Below are 18,348 nucleotides of genomic sequence, written 5' to 3' on the forward strand. Positions count from 1 at the left end.
CACTGATCTGCCCATTAACTATTAAGATGTTTTTAATGGCAACAAATGCACTATAGGTGAATCTAACTTCGAGATAACATTTGAAATGTTGGCTTTTTTTCCCCATGTGATTTGTATCGATATGAATTTGGATTTTAGAAGCCATCAATAATCTGATTCCATGAATCAAACTAATAGGCTGATCTGTAACGTATTATTTGCATTTGCAGATTGGCCAAAGCACCAACCTTGCTCTGAACAAGTCATGAAGCTGAAAAATAAATAGATACACAAAATTATACAGAACGACAGCTGGTTTGCATTGTTTGGAGGTAGATCAAAATCCTTCCATAGTCACTGGGAAACTGCATGTGGTTGTTCAGTTTTGCTGTGTTTTCCTAGAATTGGATTTCTAAATTGTTTCTGCCATGTGCGTCACTAGGGGCGTTGGGTGGGATAGAGACCCAAATGAAGGGCCCCGTAGCAAAGGATCTGAATAGGTGTTTTTTTTTTTTCCATCTATTCTGCTCTTACTCCAGGTCTCCATGTTAAATCTCAGCCAGGAGCTATTGCAGAAAATTAGGGAAATTCAGATAGAGAAGAATTGAACATGATACTATAACCCGGGTCTATCACTGTACTATTTCCATTCTCGGCCGAGATTCAAAAAAACTGGAGAGAGAACAGTATGGAGACGATACCACACAGATTTGGATCCTGGAAGTGCTGGTTGGCTCTACTAAGTTAACTGGCTGCTGCCCGCCCTCCATCCTGGAGCAGAGTACAACCAAGGAATATTAAAACAAACATTTGAAAAAAAAAAAATTACAGTGTGCGGGCGTGTGTATGTGCCAGTCTGTGTCTGCTTGTCTGTGACTATGTATGCCTGTATGTGCACCTAAACCTGTATGTGCCTGTTTTGAGGGGTGTATGCTTGTGTCTATGTGTCCCTGTGTATGCATTATTTTAATAAAGCCTTTACAATTTCTAAATATATACTGCAATGTCTGTTTAATCCTTTAGCCTGCCATGCTGTATTGAGGAGACATTTTTAAAAGTCCATGTACCGTGACTGAGCCCTCCGTGCACTTTTTGCTATGCGTTCCATTTACTATACTTCCCCCAATTAAGTGCACTCAAATTTTTTATTTTTTTTAAAGGAAGGATAGGTCTGTCTTTTGATACCCTATAGGTATGCATGGCACAACATTACATATGAATATAAAAAATATGACCCCCCCCTCCCCTGCATTTTCCACATAGCTTTGTTTATAATAATTTCTACACAGCTACTGCAAAATTAAATAAATAAATAAATAAATCTTAAAACAGATTTATTAGTCCTGATTAAAATCCTGGCCATTTGGGACATTTTAATAATTATTTTTAGAACACATATTTCTAGGCGTTAATTACAATTTTAAATGTAAACATTTGGTTTGCTGAGTCACAGAATCTAAGACAGCTATATGAAATATTTAAATTCTTTATTTTATCGTGCAAGAAGAAAAATACAACGAGGCAAGCAATGCCACAATAGCTATTGCCAGCATATCAGTGAACATGTGAAAACAATTGTGCGGCATATTTAAACATTGCACATTTTAGATTATTATATGATGTGGTTTTATCTAGAGTTATATCAACGCGTCAGTTACAAGTGATTGCTTACGAGTAACAGCTACAGATTTACATACTGAGAGTGTTGAGAGATTATAGGGTCACATGCGTAGCCAAGATGGTTATTAGAGTAAGTTACCACCAGGCAGACTATAGCATTTTGGGCTATCATTAAGGCAGGAAAATAAAAGTAGATTAACTTAACCCCTTAAGGACACATGACATGTCATGATTCCCTTTTATTCCAGAAGTTTGGTCCTTAAGGGGTTAAATTAACTGTAGCATCATCGGGGAAGGTGTATTCTTAGCCTTTATAGTGAGTGAAGTAGGTAGGCATATGTCACAGCTCAACTTTGTTTGTGCTAAGCTAAAGGTGATACACAATAATAGTGTTGATAGGTTGAGTGATGCGGCAGGCTTACTTCTCGTTGCCTCTCCTCAAGTTTGCTCCAGAAGGCCAGAAATATGGCATCCAGTCTGGCTAACGTAGTATCCATCAGGCCTCATGGTGCGGTAGGAATATTGGCCTCCGCCATCTTGGCTACAGTGAAGGGACCAGATTCTTTCAGCAGGTTTGTGAGCTTGGTCACAGGCTCACCAGTAACAGGTAAGTAGAGCCTAGATGCTGGGGCCAGGATAACCCCGGGTTCAGCATATAAGCCAGCAGGGAGATCAGCCGCGTCTCCCACACCCGCTCCAACAGGTAGGCCGCAACAGTGTTATAGAGGCCAAGAAGTGTTGGGGTACAACCGGACTGGGTGCTGGTCATCTCCTGATTATGGATTATCAAGATTGTTAAGAGAAATTTGAGATTATAGCCTTATATGGGGTTTCTTTCACAGAGCTCTCTGTGTATGCGACTAGTCAGTTCGGCAGCTAGGCCGCGCCCTCCCCAGCTATATGCAATAATATATTTGTATAAAGCAGACCCACCCCTGGAAATGTAACCAAGAGCATTTTGGCACTCCTCATTTAACCATTTTATCAACAACCTCTCTCACAGACAATGTGAGTCTCACTTCTTTGCATTCTGCTTCTGCCCCGGAGTACAGCAATAGCAGATGTAAACTATTGCCAAATTTTTGAAAAATTATAGGGTCAAATTACTGACATTTTAATTTCACTTTATACATTTGGAATTTAATTGACTGAATTACTGGGCTTTTGTCCCTATAGGGACAAAAGAAAGTAGTAGTAGCCACCCATGTGCCTTATACGCATCAAAATTTGTAAAAGAAGTCAACTTGGGCTATTTAACAAGGGAGATGTGGAGTATTTTTACTTTGCCATTTCATTACCAATATTTGCTGAATTTAGCGGTTTATTTTATTATTACTCGTTTTCACATACATATTGAACTTTATTTGTGAATTATGCAGACCTTGTCTGGCCTACTTTTTGAAATGCTGTAGAGTTGTATTCTATTGCATCTCCTAAGTACAACAGTACTCCAAATACTGATTTTATAGGAAACCTACAGGTTCAAATGAATGTCATTCTCAAATGTCTCTCATAAATATGTTGCCCAGTGATAGCAAATAAACTCCACAATCACAGTGATCATAGGATGTAGAATTTTTACTTCATGTCCCCTCAATCCGGCTGAGGATGATAAGCAGAAAGGTTGCAGTAGTGACTGTCCACGTGATCATTTACTTTGAGGACCTCTATTGCACTATTTCTATGATGCCTCCGTAAATAACTTTGACTTGTCAATTCTAGTGGGACCAGTATCCTGAGAGCCCTTGTGACAGACACCACACTATACTGTGACTGTGATTATGCCATGTTTATGTCATTTTCTGTCATTAGTGGACTCTTTTCAAACAGGGATGGGTGGGTATTTTGGAGAAAGGGGGTGGTAAAAGCTAAAAAAAAAAACTCTTCTAGCTGAGAGGCGTGCTCAACAATGCAATATAACTAAGTTTATAGTAAATTTATTTCCTACTTTTTAAAAAATTTCTTACTTTTATTTGTCCCTTTAAATAAAAATGAGTTAAGCAACAGCATTAATTGAATTTAGGTCTATGTCATTGCCAAATATTAGAAAGCAAAACACAGTAAAAAAAACAAAAACATTCTAACCTTATAGGTTAAACCAAACCTAAATAAAAGTTCAAACCCCATTTACTACAAATGACCACCCTGTTCATAGAATAATAAATATGCACATGAAATTGATTAATATACCTGAAACTTTATATAGTCAAGTTCTAACATAATGACATTGGTCATCAACATATTCTAGGAATGTAAACATTTTAACCTCTTTCTTTGGAAGGGTGGTTAATATAGTTCTTCTGTATAGTGGGGCTGGTGTCGATTTACCATTGTGGCACCAATCCACTTTGACTTTTCACTTTTGTTAGGACCATCCTCTTCTTTCCCCCCCCCCTCCTTATAGTTGGAATATAGGTGAGATCAGTGGTTGAGCATAACATGTAGTACTACATACTGTCATCCGACACTAAAGCTTTTAAAATGGGAGTATCACAAATGTGTGCCCTAGCTATCAAGTCACTTTATAGACAAAACAGACAAGCTGCCTTACACTGGGGTGTAGGAATCCGTATACTAGATTTATAATATATATGTATAATTTTTTTATTTTATTTGTTACGTAAAACATTTTAAGGATATTATTTCTAAATATATATAGCATGGTGACATTGATAATAGAAACTATACTAGACATAATAAGGTGATATTCCCCCCAATTCTCAACAATTAATATAAAATATATAATGCTATAATTTTTTTCAATTTGTTTTTCTTCATATATTAATTTTTTTTCTTCATATTCTCGCTACCCAATTTACCGGACTGCCTTGCAGAAAAGTCTTCGGCATGTACCGGAACTTGCTAGGCTTTTGTTTTGATACACGACACAAAAATTAATGTCCTTTTCACACAAATTCAATTAGACAGAAAAGCTACATGCTTGCTACCAGTTACAATTAAATAAAATGCAGGCTTCCCAGGGGGAGGGTTAAGTTTAGTCTGAACACAGCAATACACACATACAGAGAAGTAAACCGTGATTTCCAAATAAAATAGAAATAAAAAGGCTCTATAGTTTATTCCATTTCTTTCCAACATTAACGTCTACCTGCAGTTTTCCTAAATTCAAACTCTGCATTGAGGACTGATTGCACGTAACTCAAGTGGTTCCTTGGCTTTATTCTTGACTAACCTCGTTGCAGGGAGCAGCATATAACTAGCCACTGTTCCTTCTGACCTATTCACTGTCTTACTGAATTACATCTGGCAGTCATTTTACTCTTTTTCCATGTGCCATGACCAAAATATTGTAATTGGTTCTTGATGCCAGGATACCTGCAAAGTGGTGTAATGCAGTTTTGATGAAATACTGAAAATGTACTGATGGGCAGCATTTCAAAAGGACTGCAGATGGTGCCAATATCCCTATTTGCTTGATAAACTCACGTAGATAGAGTAAAAAAAAAACAGAGAGAGAGAGAGAGAAAATAGAGGGGGGTTGGGGGGGAAAGCAAGCAGGCCTGGGGGTCGATGCATGGCAGAAATTGAAATACATTGATTCACATACATTTCTCCAAGTATATTCCAAGCAAAATGAGACATGGTTGTACAAGTACAACAATACACAATCACATAAACCACACATTCAGAATAGCCAGGGCAACCCATCTGTTCAGAAATAATGCTAAACACGTTTTAAACTGGTACATTGGAACATGGGTCAATTAATTTAATCATTTGATTATGGTTGCATTGCTTTGCATCCTACAAAAAGGTATTTATTTTTAAATGCTAGTTATTGCTCTATAAATTGAGGCTTCTTAGAATGACTAGTTCAGTATGTCGGGTGTAGAAATCTATAATAAGTGATATAGATCATCACAGAATCTTTATAAAAAGAGTAGACACAAAAGAAAAAAAATACTTTATTTGAATAGGTTGTGTTTGTGTTTGACAGTATATACAACATAGCAAATATTATGGAGAATCATATTTGAATGCTATGATTTTAGAGCAAATTCAGAAATATTAAAGTACCTTACTCCATCTTAGGTATCATGTTTCAGATACTCCGAAGCAGCTTTAGCTTATTATTATTATTATTATTATTATTATTATTTCAAGCCCAGCTGAGATAAGAGTCGTCTGTGTATGACTACATGTGTGATGGGAGCTGTGTTTTGTCAACCCAATACTTTTTGCTAGGTGGGGGCTTTGATCCCTGCTGTGCCAATAAGGGGACTGTATGCTGGTCATCTACAGCAAATATAGGCAACCTATTGCCAACTACAGTTGCACAGCCTTATAAATCAAAGTATTTTGTTGGTACCTGACAGCAGACCATTGATTCACCAACAACTGTTGGAATGAAAGGACATACTGACAAGATCTTTTGATCATTGTACTGGCCCTGAATGGGCATGCTAGCCTCATGTCATGCATGCCTCTGACAGCCTCCCTGGTCAGCTTCCACCTTAGAGGACCATGTGGAATAAAGTGCTGACTCGCTCTGTATAGTCCTAGTGCCTCATGCACAGCATTGTGTCCTAGAATTTGAGACACCATTGAACACAATCAAGATGGCAGGGCAGGAGAGGGCCTGAAATAGGGACTGTCCTGCTGATATGCCTCTGGGACTGTTGGGAGCCCTGCCATTATAGTGTTTGTTCATTGAGGTTTGCAGACTGTGCCATATCCTTACACATCATAACATGCATATTGGGCTGTTAGGTGGCAGGTCTTATCCCTCTTTCTACAAACTCCGATATTACCTTGCTTATAAGTGCAAAAAAAGAAGGGATTTCAAAATGAAAACCATTCACTTACACCAGGCGTCTCAAATGTCAACCCACCAGATGTTGCTTAACTACAACTCCTGTGACAAGCTCCACTTCCCACGAGAGTTTGCCACAAGCTCCTGGAGGAGCCTGCTTGCCAGACTCCTGCCCACAGACTATGGGCCCTGCAGGGAAACCTGTAAAAGACAGTTTAAATGGCTTGGTTCGTGTTATTTTCCTATACCGTTTGGAAACCGAACAACCGCACGAACCAGGGACCACCCGGGAGCTGGTTAACCCCTATTAACACCTTTGAACAGTTCTCACCTCAGTGTTCTAGTGGTGGCCATCTTGTTCGCATGAATGCAGGCAGTGGTGTTTGGTTGTTGAGTTCATGGAACTAAAATCGGACATAAACTCCTGAACACTGCTGGACTTCCATCATTGCCTGCATTCGGTTCTGTAGATCCTAGAAGTACACTGTTTGGTGGAATTGTTCGTCTGGATGAGTGGAACAAGCTCCATGGTTAAAATAGAGACTATATTCGGTATTTTATTCGTTTTTATGTTAACGAAGTTGACCAACCGCTAGCACTGATTTCATGGAACTATTTTGGGATTAAACCACATATGCAGTCGGTCAAAAATGGGACTTCCATGAAAAACCTGAGCCCCTGAACCGACCTGGGTGATTTTTGGATGTTGGTCTCCCAGATCTGGGCTACCAGGGGATGTGACTTTTGTGGAGTTTTCGGTTATTTTATGTGTATTTTGAAATCCCTGAGAGATAATTAACTTATACGTGTTTGCTCAGGTAATTATCTCTCAGGCACAGAGGATCCTGGGAGGGATTTCCCTGTTTTGTGTGGGAGACCCCTTGTAGAGGTCATTGTATAAAAGCAGGCCATCTGGCCAGATTAAAGAATTCCAGTTTGTACTCCCAGAACTATGTGTTGTCTAGTTACTGGGAGGGGAGAGGGCTAATCACTGTTCCAGGGTAAAGGATTCATTGGGAAAAGTCCTTGTAAGGACTAGAGCTCCCATGACTGGGTGTCATCCAGTCCCTGGGAGGGGATTGGCTCCAGGACAGAGAGGTTCCAGGACCCCAGTCAAGACACTTACACTTACGTACAGGGAGCTCTGTTCAAATATAGCTTTCACAGGATTCTGGGAATGCATTAACATATGGGGGGGGGGGGGGGTAGAATTTAAGATCCCTGAATCACAGTCAGATGTCATCAGATCAGTGTTTGAAATTATATTGTCAGCTCTAGTTGTGTCACCTTGACAATTCCCAGGTACGAGCTCTGTTATAATATAAGTCAGGGGTGCCCAAAAGTTAGATCGCCAGATGTTTTAAAACTACAACTTCCATGATGCTTTGGCATTCTAAAGGCATGCATAGCATCATGGGAGTTGTAGTTCAACATCTGTGGATCTATTTTTTGGACACCCCTGACATATATTATAACAAAGCTTACCTTTATACTACAGTACATGCAGGGACTGCACTATGTATAATAGATATGCGTAAAAATAAGAATCACTTGAGCCGATTTTGTATTTGCGGCTGTATCCTCTAGGTTCCAGAAATGCTTGCATGATGAATGCAAATAGAAAATGCAGGACGGCAAGACTGACCACTACTGTGTGATATGTGAGCATCATTTAACAAATCCCTAGAATTCATCTACAAATGCACTCTGTTAATTTGGGGACAGCTATTCATTAAACTCTTTGTGGCAGGTGTCATTGAACAATCTGCAATGTTTAAGGTTACATCAAACCTTAGTAAATTGCTTGAGATAACAAGATGCATCCATCTTCATTACTTGCCCCCCCCCCCCCCCCCCCCCGTCTGAGCTCGCTTTCATCCTGTTAAAAAGCTATGTCACTTGGAACTGAAGAATTAAACTTTTATCCAAAGCAGACTTTCACCTCTTTTTTTTACCCCTTGAGTAGTTCAATTTATTTTACCTTAATGACATCTTATTACCCAACATGGAGATTTCTAGCAACTTCAGTTCGACAGAAGCTTCAGCTCTGCTGGCAGTTGAAGCTTGTGCATGTTGGCTATGTGTAATGCATTGAAAAGGGTTAACAGAGATCATTAGCAGCATGACTTCCAAACTTTTATCGTGTTTGGTTTCTTACCAGGAAACTTGCAGAGCATATCTTAGCGGAGTAACAGAATATTTGGTTGTAGTGACTGCTAAATAGGTCATGGATTTGAGTTCTAAATATACACTTAATAAAGCATCCAGTCCCCTGTCTGAAACATGCTGTATCTGATACAGTTCCTGAAAAAATATATAGTTAAACAAGATATATCTTGGATGTATTAAGAGATTTAAAGCTCATGATGAAGATAGCACTTTCACCTTTTTTTAAAAATCTTATTTGGGTTTTTTTCAGAGACACCACATGATGATGAATAATGGAAAACTCTATAGTTAATAGCTAATTTGCCGAAGTATGCTTATGTTCTATTTTTAATTTGTACTGAATTTTTAAGTGTGTGCATGTTTACATTGTATTATCATCATGAAAAGAAAGTCAGAGGTTAGAAATACACGATTTACAGAAACACAATCATAATAATCACTGTACACAACTGCAAAAGTAATATTTGTACCTGTTGAGACCTAATGATGATCTATATGGTTGTATAAAACAACTGTCAGATATTTGTAAGGGCTGTTCTAGTAATGTAGCACTGCAAAGGTGTTAGTGGTAAAATTAAACAGACTTCACCAGCTGCAAATGTTTTAAAGGAGCCATATAGCATTAAGAATACAAACATGTATTCTGAAAGCTATAGTGTCCTAGACTCTGTTTAGATTCAGCTTCCCCCCGTGTGACCTGTAAAAATAGTGAAGAAAAAAACAAATGTTTTACTTACTGTAGCGGAGCTGCAATGATGAGACTGAATATCTCCGCTGTAGTCCTCTGGAGCTGGAAGTGAAGCGGTGTTTAGTAGATATAGCCCATTCCCCCAGTAACTGGACAACACACAGTTCTGGGAGTATTTTAGCCACACGTGGCTTTTATGCACAAACCCCTACATGGGGTCTCCAAAACAATAAAACAGGGGTTCAATCCCAAGATCCTCTGTGCCCGAGAGATAATTGCGTGAGAAAAAAAACATATAATTAAATTCATACAAAATTACAGTACCCTAAAAGTGTACCCACCATACTCAGGAACCCCACAAAACATACATCCGCCGAAAGCCCCAATCTGAGTGTATAACATATCCAAAAATCCTCCGATCAGTTAGGTCGAACAGGAATGCCATCGAGGTAACGTTTTGACCGACCAGACACGAGGCGCTAGCCCAAAACAGTTCCAGGAGAATAGGTGTCCTGGTCAGTCTCTGTTCGTGGAGTTTCTGTGCGAACACCATGCAAGGTAATCTCTTCATTTCTCAATATGAATTTTCCTTCTGTTAGGTAGTTCCTTTCTCCCAAACGTCATTCGTATAGGTGGTCAGGAAATGGAATGGGTAGCAGTCTAAGTTTTACCGGCGTTCATGCGAGTGTCTAGCTAAAAGAGTTCCAGTCACTCGATGACCAAGTACCGCTGCCCACGTTCGAGAGACAAGATGGCCGCCATTCTTTTGTCGACCATGTGCGTTCGGGCATACGAAATGGCAGCCACCCAGGGGTGGCATTCATTAATTACGTTCCTTGCGGTTTCCCACCTAAGTTGCTGGTGTGAAGTTCTAATAGGGTACATGGGTGGTCCTCATTCGGGAGGCGAATGGATATTGTTTGTATGAAGTACTCCCAAATGGAAAAAGGGTAAAACAAACTAAATGAGGGGAAAACACATGAAATAGGTGGTAAGGTCTGCCACACTTACCCTTTTCCGTTCTTCCTCCTGCATGGTTATCATGAAGCCTTCTCATCCACGAAGATTGTTAAATAGAATGTTTCTCAAAGAGTAGCATTGGGGACGAGATGCACATATGTGGCAAGCACCATGCACATCCAGTCAAATGAGTATCACAGGGAAGAAGTGAATCCAATGCTCCCTAGAAGTTGCATTTGATGATGTTAGTTGTCCTCATAAATGTCAAACCTCACATGACAGAGTCAAACTCTGTCATTGCAGTGGAAGTGCCTCTAGTGGCTGGCAGGAGGACAGGATGGCACATGTTTAGTCCCTCCAATCTAAAGCATTGCTGTTTAGTATATCCTGTACTATTTCGATGAAAGACTAAAACGATAGGGCCATTGCACCTTGACTACTTCTCAAGATGAAGTGGTCTGGGTGCCTTTAGAGGTCTTTTAAAGTTACCCTTTTGATTGTAAGTAATATGCATATTTTGTGTAGACCTCCCGGGTGACATCTGCTTATATGGGGTTGCATGGAAGAAAAGGAAAAAGGGAAATACAGGAAGAGAAAAAATATATATTATATATTTCCCCTTTTTTACATTTTCCTTTTTATATAAAATGGTTAAGGAGAGACTTCTTATGTGGAGCATAACCTTGGGCAATGGGCAGAGCTTAATACAACTGTAGCACATTTTTACTTCTAATTCTTTGAAAGTTATTATTATTTATGAAAATAAATGATTATTTTAAATGATGTGTATTGAAAAAAAAGTCCTGGCTATGTTAGGTCAGATTCTACTGTTAACTGACCAACTGATGTTCATCCTATTAACAGCCTGCTGCTGCAATTGCGTTGTGTGAAACTGTAGCAGCTGGTAAGTTATGTTGAGCAGCAGTTGGTAAAATAACAAGAGGGTCTGATCCAACATGGCTGCTCAGTCAGATAAAAAAGTGACAATTATCTCTAAGAAATAATAAAACAGCTAAGCTAATGTACCCACAATTAATTATTCAAAAGAATTTCAAAGAAGGGCAAACTGCTGACATCATGGACCGTAGAGAACAAGATGGGGAAGACAAGATATTTAGGTTCGGCAGAAGGGGAAAAGAAAGTAGACCTAAAAAAAATAAAAAAAAGAAAAAAAAAAGAAGAGAGAATAATCATTAAGATACAAGTGCCGTAGGAAGGTAAAAATAAAAAAAAAGAATAAAGAAAGCCCGAGAATGCCACTACCAACATACTCGGCCATTCAGCTCCTGGGAAATGGATCCATCAGGAGCCATGTCATATTCTACTTTTGTGAATACAGGAATCTTTGGAAGATCCCTTCTGATCCTCTATATATTTCCTTGTGCATGTGCATGTGAGATACCATCGCAAATGATGGCTGAAACAAAATCGCAACACATGGCAAGCATAAGTCAATTAAAGCTTTTGGCATAATTCATCATGTACATTTACATTTAGCATAGTAGTCTATACTTTGTCTTGTGTATCTTTTGATTGCATTGGAATAGCAAATAAATCCAAAGATATTATTGTCATTTAAAAATTATACTATATATATATATATATATATATATATCTTATATCTTGAAGATAAGATAAGTAAAGCATATGTTACTCTGGATGCTGAAATTGGCATAGTAGTTGTATATAGTGTTAATTTACGTTGCTCTAGTGAATTACATTTATGTAGGCAAGAGTAAAACATGTGATAGACATCATGGGTGGCCAGGCTGTGCTCTAAAAATCTACATATGATGGAAGAGCAAAAAAAGCAATGTTTTAAACAACAGGCTCAAATCAGCAAGTGGCAAGCTCTGAAATGTAGAACACTTCTTAAAAAGTTTTTTTTTCTTTTCTCCTTCATTAGGGTGCTGGCAGGTATATCCTGCTGTATTTATGAACCATGGTTCAATTTTAGGCATCGGCAGTTATCACTAGCAATTCCAACAGTGGTTAGAACGTAAGTCAAACCATTCTGATTCATGGTGTGAGAAAATATATTGAAGGAATGGTTTGTTAAAATGACTGCCCAAGGGAGGATGTAAGAGAACTTTGCACCAATGAGCCCGGCGCCCACATTATTCTATATAAACTTCTCTTGGCTTTGTGAAACGTTTTACTTTATTGAAGTCCTTTCTTTTTATACAGGCAACAGTCTCTTGTTTTCCTTTGAAGCAGACAAAGATCAACTGACTTAAATTCCTAACATCAAGTCACCCAAGAACTATGTATAGAAAGCAATTAACTATGAAGTGTGTGTATATCTATTTTTTTTTGAGTCACTGAAACTATAGTTGAAAAACAGATGCAAAGTATAATTCTGCAATTCTTTTGATCATCCATTAAAACATAAAGAAAAAAAATGTAATGGGAACCTTTGGCAGGTCATAACCATATTTATATACAAACTTCCATATCTTACAAAGGGTAGTAAATCAAAGCATTTTTATGTATATTCAGAAATCCATACATTTTGGAAGCACTAGATTATTAAAACTGCAAAAAATTATATTTCAAGGTCAATATTCTATTTTTTAAGTCAGCAGGAACAAAATAGTAATGTTTATTTTTTTTTCTCTACGTTTTTACCCTTTTGATGCTGTAGAGGAAAATTCTATCCCTCCCTTAATTAATACAAAAACTCACAAACATAAAAAAAATGTTTTATTTATTTTTTATTTTTTTATTAAAGAGGCACACCTGTCTTATTTTCTTATAAATTTATATTTCAAAATGTAGTTTGAAGATATGGAGTTATAAAGACATATTTTTGTCTCCTACGAGTCCCCTACTCCTGTCATTCTGAAATCTAATTTGTTTTGTCAGAGACGCTGTTATGATCCTACTGTTGCATTTTCACTTCTGTGGATGCTCTCCCTGTATTTCCTACATTAAATTATTTGGTGATGCTTGTACATATGGATAACATTTGCATGGACTTCCAATCATGTAGAATGTCCTTGTTCTGGTACTGCACTGTGTGAGTGGTTCTCAGTTAAAACAGGTTTACAAGAACCCGAGACCACTACACCAAAATCACCATCTCAGGAATATAATATCCAGCTCTCAACTCTGTTCTGACATGGGTAGCATGCTTTAAGGACAACTTTCATCAATAATTGAATAGAAATATATATTTTTTTTAATTATAATTAATAATATATGAATTTTACCATAATATATGACTGGATCCTTTGGCCATATACATGACCTTTAAAATGTTTGCTTCACTCCCTTGCCAGAAGCAGGGAAGACCTGAGAAAATAACTGGTTGGTTTTCAAAAACGGTCTAATTTTTTTGTAATTTTTATTTGTTTTTACATCTACTTTATTTTTTTTTTAAAAAAAGCCCACAACATTATTTCCTTTCAAAACTTGATGAAAGGATTGTTATATTAAAATTGTTTTGAGGTGACAGCTGTAATTTAAGTACTTGTTCACATATTTATATCAATGGATGTTTGATCTAGAAATTGTTCATTTATTTTCCTGCTCCAAATATGTAATATACCATTGTTCCTTTGTTCTGTTTTTGCTTGCCATTGCAAAACTCAATCAATAAAAACTTTTACATTAAAAAACATGTTTACAAGAATACATACTTTGTAGTGCATTGAAGATATAAAATGCCTTTGAATTATAGATAGGATAGATATGCAATACATTTAAAATAGGTAGTTAACTCGAGAGTGGCCCTTAAAAGGTGAAGCTGAAAACGGACCATTTTAAATGATTAGGGCTTGGTTTCATTTACAAAAAGCTCAAACAAATATGATGGAGATAAGGGAATTTGAGAGAACTTGTATTCTGTAGAAAACCAAATTCAATCATCAACTGTCATAAGTCATTAATATACACAAAAAAAGAACACTCAAGGAGGCACTGAAATTTAGAATACAATGATAAAATATATACGTGTAAAAAGGTAGAGCTGCACCTTAACAGTGAAATAGCTCAAAAACACCCAATCAACCTAAAGCAATACAAGATAAAAAAAAAGGTGCGCTATATCTTTAAAATACTATAAAAAGTGCAACACAGTGAAAACGTGTCAGTGCAATGCACAATATAGTGCCAGCAGTACAAAATCAATAAATTAAAGAAGTGTGCAAATTCACAAGTGCATTAAGTGATATGTCTACTAGAGAAACTTCCTAAAAGTCTCCTAAAATTAGAGTATCACAATATTCCTTCCAGAAATATAAAGGAACCTAATGCATAAAAGAGGAAAAGGGGGAAAAAATAGTATAATACTATATAGTGTAAAATAATAAATAAATGGATTAAATAAAACTCACAAGGAGAGAGCAGCAAAAGTCTGCTCTAACTTCTCTGGCTTTAGTCCTAAGTATAGGACTGGATATTGGCAGGTAATCAGGACGGCAGCTGAATGCAACAGTATGCTTTATTTCCACATAAGTAAAAGTTCACATGTATGTGATACAGCTCTTTATCCCTTGTAGAGGTTCATACCCCTCAGTAGTACAATCTGTCAAAGTGGTGGCTAAGACTAGTGGTCTTCCAAACTTGTCAGCACTGTAGGGAGTTCTTCCGGGAACCGGAGCTTCGTACGTCCACATGATGGCGTGAGGACCTCGTACGCACAAAGACGTGATGGCGCTTTTCACCTGGGATCACGTCACAGTCCAGCTGTCCTGTTCTTTTAATCCCTTAAGAACACATGACATGTGTGACAGGTCATGATTCCCTTTTATTCCAGAAGTTTAGTCCTTAAGGGGTTAAAGCTGCCATTATAAGCGTGGTTTGTAATGGTTTTTTTTTGTCATTGGTTCTTATTAGAAACACAAAGTCCGAGTGACTGCATATTTTTTGCAAATATACAATGTCTCCAATTTTCTGGCATATCACCTAAACATTGTATCTGACGAAAATATCACGAAACAATGAAGTGTCCCAGATATAAGTCATTAAAGGGACACTATAGTCACCAGAACAACGACAGCTTAATGGATTTGTTCTGGTGAGTAGAAGAGCTCCCTTCAGGCTTTTTGCTGTAAACACTATCTTTTCAGAGAAAATGCAGTGTTTCCATTACAGCCTAGTGATAACTTCACTGGCCACTCCTCATATAGCTGTTTGAGATCCTTCCTGGGTCATGGCTGCCTAAAACGCATCCAAACATTCAGTATCTCCTCCCTCTGCATGCAGACACTGAACTTTCCTCATAGAGATGCATTGATTCAATGCATCTCTATGAGGAGATGCTGATTGGCCAGGGCTGTGCTTGAATCATGCTGGCTCTGCCTCTTTGTCAGTCTCAGCCAATCCTATGGGGAAGCATTGTGATTTGATCAAGCCACCACTTCTGATGATGTCAGCAGACAGCTTGTTTTTCTTAGGCAAACAGCATGCAGATCTACAGCTTCAGGCTTGAATACAGTAAGATTTTGCTATATTTATGGAGGCATGAGGGGCCCAGGGGGGCTAGATGGTGGTTTTAACACTATAGGGTCAGGAATACATGTTTGTGTTCCTGACCCTATAGTGATCCTTTATTATCCAATACTACTGTGAAACAACGCAGAAACTTAGACCTTTTATGAACCTTCAGAAAAATTATAATAAATAACGTTTTAAACCATTGAAACATTTACAAATGTATAGTCAGTGAGATAAGCTTAGAAAATTAGACACTATTTTTATCCATGATATGCATATTAATCTACAGAAAGATAAATGTTGCATTTTTTTAGAATCATGACGATGAAGGTGGACTTAAAAGAATGCATAAATGCAAAGTATAGCAGATTTGACTCATGGGAATGGTTAATTGTTCCCATTGCAAATAAACAATTGATTTATTTATTTTCTGTAATGTGACAATTCACATTTTTATACATTCAAACCAAATGTTTTAGAAAATTAACATTGGTTAGACATTTGATAACTCTGATGAAACCTTTTGAAATTGAATTATGGCCCTAGAATTCATGAATCTAGAACCTTGACTGTGGAATTAAAGTACAATTGGAACACCCTTGACTAATTTTTGGATTAATTGCATTTAGAGTAGCCCCATATAGCTACATTTAAGGTAAATCTCGACCAGCAGCAGTATGTTTCATCATTGTTGTGTCCTGAACAAAACTAATATCTGCAATTTTATTCTCAATTTAGCAGTGATCTCAGTTCCTCACTGACCTCATCAAATTTAAACAAAGTGGCTCAGAGACTTGCATAATTTTAGTTCCATACAAGTCAATTTAGCATTTGATGAAAGAAAACATTATATTTTCTCAAGAATGGACTTAAAAGACTACGGTCATGAGATTTTCACTTTTTTTTTTTTAAATAGTTTTTTTTTTCAATTTATAATTTTTTATTGTAGCATAGCAAGGTGTATAGGTGGTCATCAAGATTCAATTTGCTACATTTTAAATGCAACATGGATAAACAGTATGACATATATCATGTAAGCACAAGACAAGAGAAATAGAGCATGTTTTATAACATCAGCTGGAGTTTGCACAATATAAGTAGTAAGGATCATCAATTTCTTAATGGAAGCTGCTTATATTTGTGGGGGGCAAGTGAGCAAATTGGGAGAGATATTGCAGTTAAGGAGGAGAGTAGCATAATGGCTGCATGAACAGAGTTAGAGGAACAGGCTAAGTAAAAAATAATAATCAAAAAGCTAAGACTTTAATAAAAGAAGACTTCAACAGATACTCGTATGCATATTGCAATGGTGAGTCGTCCGAACTCTGTATATGCTCAGGTAATCGGTTGAGTGGAGCTTATTGAGCCTGCATCACGGCTCGATCTTTTGAAGAATGGTTGGATTCTTTTAACGTCCCATAACTTGGAAGTGGTCGTTGGAACCATGATTTATTAAACAATATTTTATACCAGCGTATAAGAAGGAGCTTTTTTTGTGATAGCAAACAACATTTCTAAAAGAAGACTCTCAAACGCAACAGAACTGCCATCCAAATTTCCTTCAAATTATGAAAGAAACTTTTCTAAATTAAAAACTACTGAAGCTAAAAGAAGGAAGAGAATTTAGTGATTACCTTGGAGACAAAGTATGGTATTTGTGTAGATCATCCCCAGAAAGAAACGGGCCATGTTACAATATATGTTTTTTTGGGAATATTTAATGCACTGGCAGAATTCCTTTTAGTACATTCGGAAATTTTTTTTTGACAATGTTAAATAATCAGGAAGCATTAAATTATAAATCTACTTACAACTTATTAACAAATGGCAGAAGTAATTGTTGAAAAAGTACTACAAGGGCTATAATTATCAAAACTAAATTGATGCAATTGTGGGTCAAAGTGCTAAATTGGCAGAGCTGTTCTTTTGGTTTCCCTGGGGATTGCTCCTTTTTTATTTCATACAAAGTGATTTTTGGCAGAATTTCTACACTCCTGTGTTAAGATTTATAAAAGTGTGTTATGGAACCAGGTACATCTGGTTGGACTTAAATCGAAGAGGAGGTTTCAAGATGCAATAGCTTTTTTTACAGATTATGTCCTTAAACAAAGAGAATATTGAATATTCTACAAAGTGCGGCAAAAGAAAATAAACAAAAAACGAGGTCTACTTACAAGATTCTGATGCCATATTATCTGACATCTTGGCAAATTGATGCCATAATGATTTTTACTAGGTGGTAAAAGATTTTGACCAATGTGAAGCCACTTCATAAGAAAAAAAAAAGAAAAAAGAAAAATCACATTGCAGATTCTCGGTTTGTGGTTTTACTAAATGCCATTGCAGTTTCCCCATTCATAAAACAGAATAATTTTTTTAGTGTAACACCTACGCCAAATGAGAGCAGGCAAATGTCCCACTACACTTACATTTCCAGTCAAGTTAGCATAACTGGACTGGGCAAGTGGGCCAAACTTCAATGTGCTAATTTCAATGCTCCTGAATAGAGCAGCATGATGCTAAAGAATGAACGCCAGTGGAGGTTCATTTATTGGGAAAGGGCCCACCAGTTTATTATGTAGTAAAATAGTATTTGAAATCATTTAGAAACATTAAACAAACAAAATATGGGAATAAAAGTTTATTGACATAGCCCAGCCATTTGTGCCATAAATAAATAAAAATCTGTGTTTCTTAAATTCGGAATAAGTTTCAGTTC

The 18,348-nt window shown here is 37.2% G+C and overlaps 1 protein-coding gene across 1 annotated transcript in view; it reads right to left on the bottom strand.

Annotated features, from left to right (window-relative positions):
* Nucleotides 1-18,348, bottom strand: part of LOC134569373 (uncharacterized) — a 394,137-nt gene that overhangs the window by 72,336 nt on the left and 303,453 nt on the right. The window lies entirely within an intron of this gene.

This window comes from Pelobates fuscus, chromosome 7 (genome assembly GCF_036172605.1).
Source record: "Pelobates fuscus isolate aPelFus1 chromosome 7, aPelFus1.pri, whole genome shotgun sequence".
NCBI lineage: Eukaryota > Metazoa > Chordata > Amphibia > Anura > Pelobatidae > Pelobates > Pelobates fuscus.